Genomic DNA, 5,831 nt, shown 5'->3' on the forward strand with positions numbered 1-5,831 from the left:
AAAGCAAGTTACAAAATAATGAATATAGAAGAAACATGTTTCCTCTCATTCTCTCTCACACACATACGATTTTTAAAACTGTTTACAAGTTTGACGAACACCAGCCAGTGAAAAGCACCGCGGTATTGGCCGATTAGCATGTCTCTTATTACGTATATGTTTAAGATGTGGAAAAAGAAAGAGAAAACTTTTCTTCTACTGTCATTTAATGTCACTTTTGCATCAGGCCCACTGTCTCTGGTCTTTCACAAACCGTGACCACAAACATCTGTGTCATTGGCCCATTTCTTGGGGCGCTCCCTGCCCTGGAACTGACCTACCTCATCGAGCCGTCTGCATACTGTTCTCGCACACTGAGAGAGCTCAGACGGCACGCTGCTCTCACTAGTCAACGTCTGTAACACGTGTCCGTTAAGTAACAACATTTCTCCAAGTTACATTATCAAGTTTTAAATTACATGAAACCAGCCCACCATAAAGACATGAGGTTCCTAGTGAAACCCACACAAAAACTCAGAACTTAAAAGTGACTCTATCTACTTTGATCTTACTTTTGAAGCACCAAAAATGTATTTAGCATTGCATCACAAAGTAATAATTTCTGGAAATATCAGTAAAGCAAACCTTCTACTTACCTGTGGTGACGACTTCTTGTTCTGAGCTTGTCACAGACTGTCACTTGGCGGAGAAGGCAGGGCCCTTAGCTGCAGCCTTGGCAGTGAGGAGGTAAAGAGGAAATGATTACCATGTGTTCTCTGGATCGCCCCCAACTCTCCACCACCTTGGAAGAGGAAAGTCACCCTGACCCTGCCTCGAGCAACGACAACGCTGTCTCAGGGTCCTCCCCAGGAAAACTGTGCCCCTCCTCCCCCTGCCAGGCCTCCAGCGCGCCCTTCCCGAGCAGCCCTGGGAGAGGAGGGGCCTCCCTGGTGTCAGTGTGGGGCGGGGGCAGGGGCTGGCTGGGGTTGAGCGGGGTGCGCATCCCGAAGGTCCCGCGAAGCCCAGGACATTATACAATCACGGATTTTTCTTAGAAAGAATCCTGACATTCGGAGCACGGGCGGCGCGCAGTTGCCCGCTGTCATTCTCGGGTGGGCGTGGGCGCTGACTCGACCCTCCGACTTCCACTAGCGGCGCCCTGCCCCTCCAGTCCCACCCGCCCCACGCGGGCCGCACGCCCAGGGACTCGGTGGAGACCCGGACACCGAGAAGGCGGGTGAGGGACCGGAGTGGCCCGGGCTCCAGAGGGACGTCGTGTGGCTTCTGCAGAGATGCCACCGACCCAGCGGAGCCTGCCCGGGGCCGCCCCACTGAGCTTGGGCGCGAAGTGGGGACCGTCCCTCAAAGGCGGTCCGCAGCTGGTGGCACTAACACTCACGTGAGTTTCTCCCACCCGCGGCCGCAGCCGGGCGCACTCACCCCCGGGGCGGTCTGTCGGGGTCTTGGGTTACCTCGCCCCGGGGATCCCTGGTGTCTCGGGAAAAACCCTCCGAGTTCGTGACGCCCAAACTTCACCGTGCAAGGGAAGCGCGCGCCTCGATGTCCCGGCCCGTGGGCCTTCCCTCCGGGCGACAACGGGAGGACCCCGCGTCGCTACAGTGCCTGGCCCGGACCTCTGCGCAGCCCCTACGCTACCGACGGCCGTGACCGGGGTTCCAGGCAGGCCCCCAGCGCTTGAGAGGAGGCCGAGCAGGAGGCGGCCCGCTGGGCCCCGGGATCCCCGACACGAGAGCTCCGTGTGTGTCCTCGCCCTGAGCCCCGGGTCACCAACCCCGGGCTCCAGGGCCCCCAGGCCCCCGGGCCCCGCGCATGCGCCGGCTGGCCCCTGTCCCTCCCCCGTCCGCCGCCCTCTCGCTCCCGGGACCCGGGAGGCCCAGCCCGCGGATCCCCGCGCGTGCCTGCCCGCCCCCGGGCACCTGGGACTGCGGTCCGCCGCCTGCTGGTCCGTGGGGCGAGCGCGCCGGAGGAAGCGGCGCCGGGCAGGGCACTAGCGGCCGTCTCCGCCCCCGCCGCCCGCTGCCCCCGCCGCGGGGCCGCCGCGTCCCTGGCCCATGCCCGGCGCCGCTTCCGCGCGCCCGTGCCAGCCGCGCCCCGGCGACGCGCACCGCCCCTCGGCCCGCCCCGGTCGCGCCGCGCGGACAGCTTGCGCCGGTGACCGACCCGGAAGCCCCGCCCCGGGACACACCCCCCGGACGGCAGCGCCCGGTTGGCTGCTCGCGGGGGCGGGGGCAGGGCCGCGGCAACCCGCGGGCAGCTCTCGGTGGTTCCCACTTGGTGTCCCGCTGCCGCTGCACCGGGGGAAACTGAGGCGGAGCGACGGCCCAAGGTCACCCGACGGGCGGTGCGGCGCCGCTTGCGGCCCGGCCTCTGTGTGCGTCCAGCCCCGCGCACCTGGGGGCTGAATTCGAGGCGGGAGCGGGCGCGAGGCCGCGGGCCGGGTGCAGGTTCCCGCCCGCGTCCGTGCCACGCTGGCGGGGCCCCTCCCCCCTCGGCGAGCCCGGCTCTGCCGGTCGGTACGATGAGCCGATCTAGACCCGGGACCAAGGACTGGGTACCCTCGAGTCTCGGAAGTGCGTGGGATGGGCGGGCGGCGAAGGACCTTGTCCCTGTTACCCCAGGATGCAAAATAAGGAGGAAGGGGACGCGAGCCGGGAGGACGCGTCAACAGGTGGCAGAGGTGCCAGGGCGGGTGTGGCGGGCGGGGGTGACGAGAAGGGTGAAGGGCAACCGAGACGCGCGCGGGGAGGCGCCGGCAGCGCCGAAACCCTTCCCGCCCCACCACCAGCTGCCCGAGCTCGGTGCCCGCGCCCCGCGGTGCGCTGGGGCTGCGGGGCTTTGTGCCCACGCAAGGCGCTGGGACTCTGCCAGAGCAGGGGGAGGTCGCGGCCCAGCAGCCAGTGGCGGGGAGCAGGGGAGAGCTGCAAAGCGGCTTTGCTTGGCCGCGCGCGGACACCGGACCTCCCCGCGCGGAATGAGCTCCGCGCACGGAATGCGCAAAGCCCGGCGGTGCCAGCTTACCAGGGCGCCCGGCCCTTGCGAAGGAACCGTGTGCGATGCCAGCCCCTCCCTGCCCTCCCGCGGCCTCTGTGCTATTTGTGGCAGCGAGCGCTGAGGAGCAGCTTTGGCAAGGACACGCAGTTTCAGCACAAACCCCGCATTACGCAGGGAACTGGAGAGCAGCCGCACCTGGCTCTTCCACAAACTTCTCTCAAACTCGCCCTCACTGATTGCCCCTACCTGTCGTGAACTTTGCCCCTCCCCCAGACGCCCACTCGCACGCAGGCAGGCCCACGTGTTACTGCACATGCTAGCTGGCGGTCACTAACGTTTGTACTGCTTCCGAGTGACAGCGGACCTGTACGCGCATTGTCTGTTTATCCAGCTAGTGTCCTACCCGCTAGGTGTCAGGGCTCCAGCAGCGAGGGAAGCGGCCAGCGCTGCCCCAGCAGAGCGGTGGTCGTCACCCTCAGAGGGCATCCAGGCCGAGACACATTCCCTGGCACCCCCCTTCCCAGGCTCTCAAGGACCAAGAGTCCAAACACGGGTGTGTCGACACTGCAGGGGTCTGTCATAAACCCAGTGCCACCAAGCAGCTGCAGAGGCCCGGCAAACACTGTTATGAACGAGGACAAAGGACACAGAGGCCCAACGGAGTAGTTGTGTGCTCAGCAGACACAGAAAAATGACACTCTTGGGTTCTTGGGGCTCCCATGGTTTTAGGGAGAGAAAACTTGTTTTTCATCCATGTATAAAGAGATGTCACTTTTGACCAAATGCTCTCAGCCAGTGTCCTGCACGTGGGAGCAAGTTCAGGACTTTTCTCATGGGAGGATCCCAGCCAGAAACAGCCCCACGTCTGCGGCCCCAGAGGACGGCAGGGTTTTGAGGGAGTCCACGTTCAGATGAGAGAGATGAAACTAACTTGTTTGCCACGAAGGCCTTGTCAGGCACCCAGCACGGGAGAAACTGTCACTAGGGGTCCCTCCACCGCACCCCCAGCTCCAGGAAGTCCCTCCGTCGCTCTCTCCTGCCCTCCTTCCGTGCTGACGGGGCGTGGGTGACACAACAGAACAGACACCACCTGTGTGGGGACTGAGTAGAAATCTGTAACTCTGAGGACAAGTCCGTGCTCTTGAAAACATCTCTGAGCAAGGCCTGAGCGGCCCTTCGGAGAGCGCGTGCGCCCGGGTTCACAGCCCCCCTGGGTTTGGTGCTGATGCTGTTGCTGGTCCCTTTCACGTTTTCTGATCTTGAAGATGTCCTAATTGGTGGTGACATTGTGCCACGATACGAGAGGGAAACAGAAGCACAGCGGGGCCAGCTGTACCAGGCGACGCGGGCCAGTGGCAGGCCCAGGATGGAAGGCAGGTCTGGAAGGCCCGTGGCTGCCCCAGTCAGCCACTCTCTCGAGTGGCCAAGAGCAGTGAGGCCCTCCCGAGGCCCTGGGGAGAGAGTCGGGAAGCTGGGCCATGCCGAGGAGGGGAAGGCGGAGCTGGAGGCGGCCACCTGAAGTGGTGGGTCTGCCACTTGGTACCGGACAGTGGGTCGGACCCTGACCAGCGGGAGCAGGTGATGTCGGTCATCTGTGTTTGGAGAGAATGTGTGCTTGCCCCAACCCTGCCAGGGCGACGCTTCTCCCCCGGGTCTGGGGTCCAGGCTGGGTCTGTTTACCCTGCGGCTTAGGTAAGCCCTTTTCCAGGAACCATCCGAGGCCTCCGGGGGTCACTGGCTCGCCCTTTGCTGATCCGCGAAGCCTCCTGTGGCATCGGAGTTTGTGCTTCCGGGCTGACATCGCCAGGACAGTGGCCTCTGAGTTCCTGGACATGCCCTCAGGACAGGTGGGGATGTGGGGTGAGAAAGCTCAATGACAGTGAGGAGGGAGCTGCTTGGTGGCCCAAGACTGGACCTCGGTGAGGGCCAACCGTGGGCACCTGCGTGGCTGCCACCCTGGTACTGACAGCGAAACCTCATGGGCCTAGGTAACAACGTATTGTCACATTAAAGCACAGAACTCACAACGACAACCCCGCAAGGCAGCTGGGTTTACCCTCATTTTACAGATGGGGAGACTGAGGGCTGGGAATGACAGCGCTTGGCCACGGTCTCCAAGAGGGAGTGAGACCCCTCTCGGTCCAAGTCCACGCTGCCACCGGCACCTGCCCCGGGGCACCCCCGGGCCGGCCGTCTGGCGCAGGGGCTGTGTGCTGGCCTGGGACCTCAGCCTCTCCGGCAGACCCAGAGCCTGGTGTTAAGGACCAGAATCCGTGGGCCTGTCCTGGCCCCACGGCTCCAAGGGGGTGGCAGTAGCATGTGCAGAAACCTGTGACGACGAGGGCCCACGTTCAAGGGGAAAGAGTGTGGAAATGGTACAAGATGGGCAGAGGTGGCAGGGCCCCGGCCAGGCAGACCTGTGGCTGGCGGAAGTCTGGCTTTTGCTCTAAGGGCTGTGGGAAGCCCGCCATGGGGGGTTTTACACGGGGGCGTGACCCCATCGGATTATAACAAGTGAGAAGTAAAGCATGCTAACCCACGGCTGGTACTGTGGTGGGGGCGGGGGTAAAGCTATGCACTCACTCGAGGTCTGCAGGATCTGGAACCTTCTGCAGTCCTAGAAACTGCTGCTGTCATAGACACTGTACCCCTTTGATAATTAACCTGTCACTGGCCAAAGTTTACAGACTGGCTGTGGGCAGGCCCCAGGTCGACATGGTCAGATGCCTGTCTCCAGTTCTGGTGGCCGAGCCAGCCACCCACCAGCCACGCCGCCTCCCCGCCCCGCCCGTCAAGAGACAGACGCCCTCCTCGTCGGCACACACTGCTCCCTCCCCGGC

General features: G+C 63.3%; 1 protein-coding gene across 5 annotated transcripts in view; it reads right to left on the bottom strand.

Moving 5' to 3' along the window:
• The window catches only part of PPARA (peroxisome proliferator-activated receptor alpha), a 54,206-nt gene extending 52,209 nt beyond the window's left edge, over positions 1-1,997 (bottom strand). For 3 of the 5 annotated variants that reach the window (XM_012655597.1, XM_012655591.1, XM_012655592.1), the window contains exons 1-2: positions 1,917-1,997; positions 636-711 (exon numbers count right to left, since the gene is read on the bottom strand). The gene's annotated coding sequence lies outside the window, so the exon portion shown is untranslated. Of the gene's footprint in view, positions 1-635; positions 712-1,047; positions 1,094-1,515; positions 1,813-1,916 lie in introns of those variants that run through there. The other 2 variants (XM_012655593.1, XM_012655594.1) reach the window with 2 other exon arrangements.
• Between the last annotated feature and the right edge of the window lie 3,834 nt (positions 1,998-5,831).

This window comes from Propithecus coquereli, unplaced genomic scaffold, assembly GCF_000956105.1.
Source record: "Propithecus coquereli isolate 6110/MARCELLA unplaced genomic scaffold, Pcoq_1.0 Scaffold480, whole genome shotgun sequence".
NCBI lineage: Eukaryota > Metazoa > Chordata > Mammalia > Primates > Indriidae > Propithecus > Propithecus coquereli.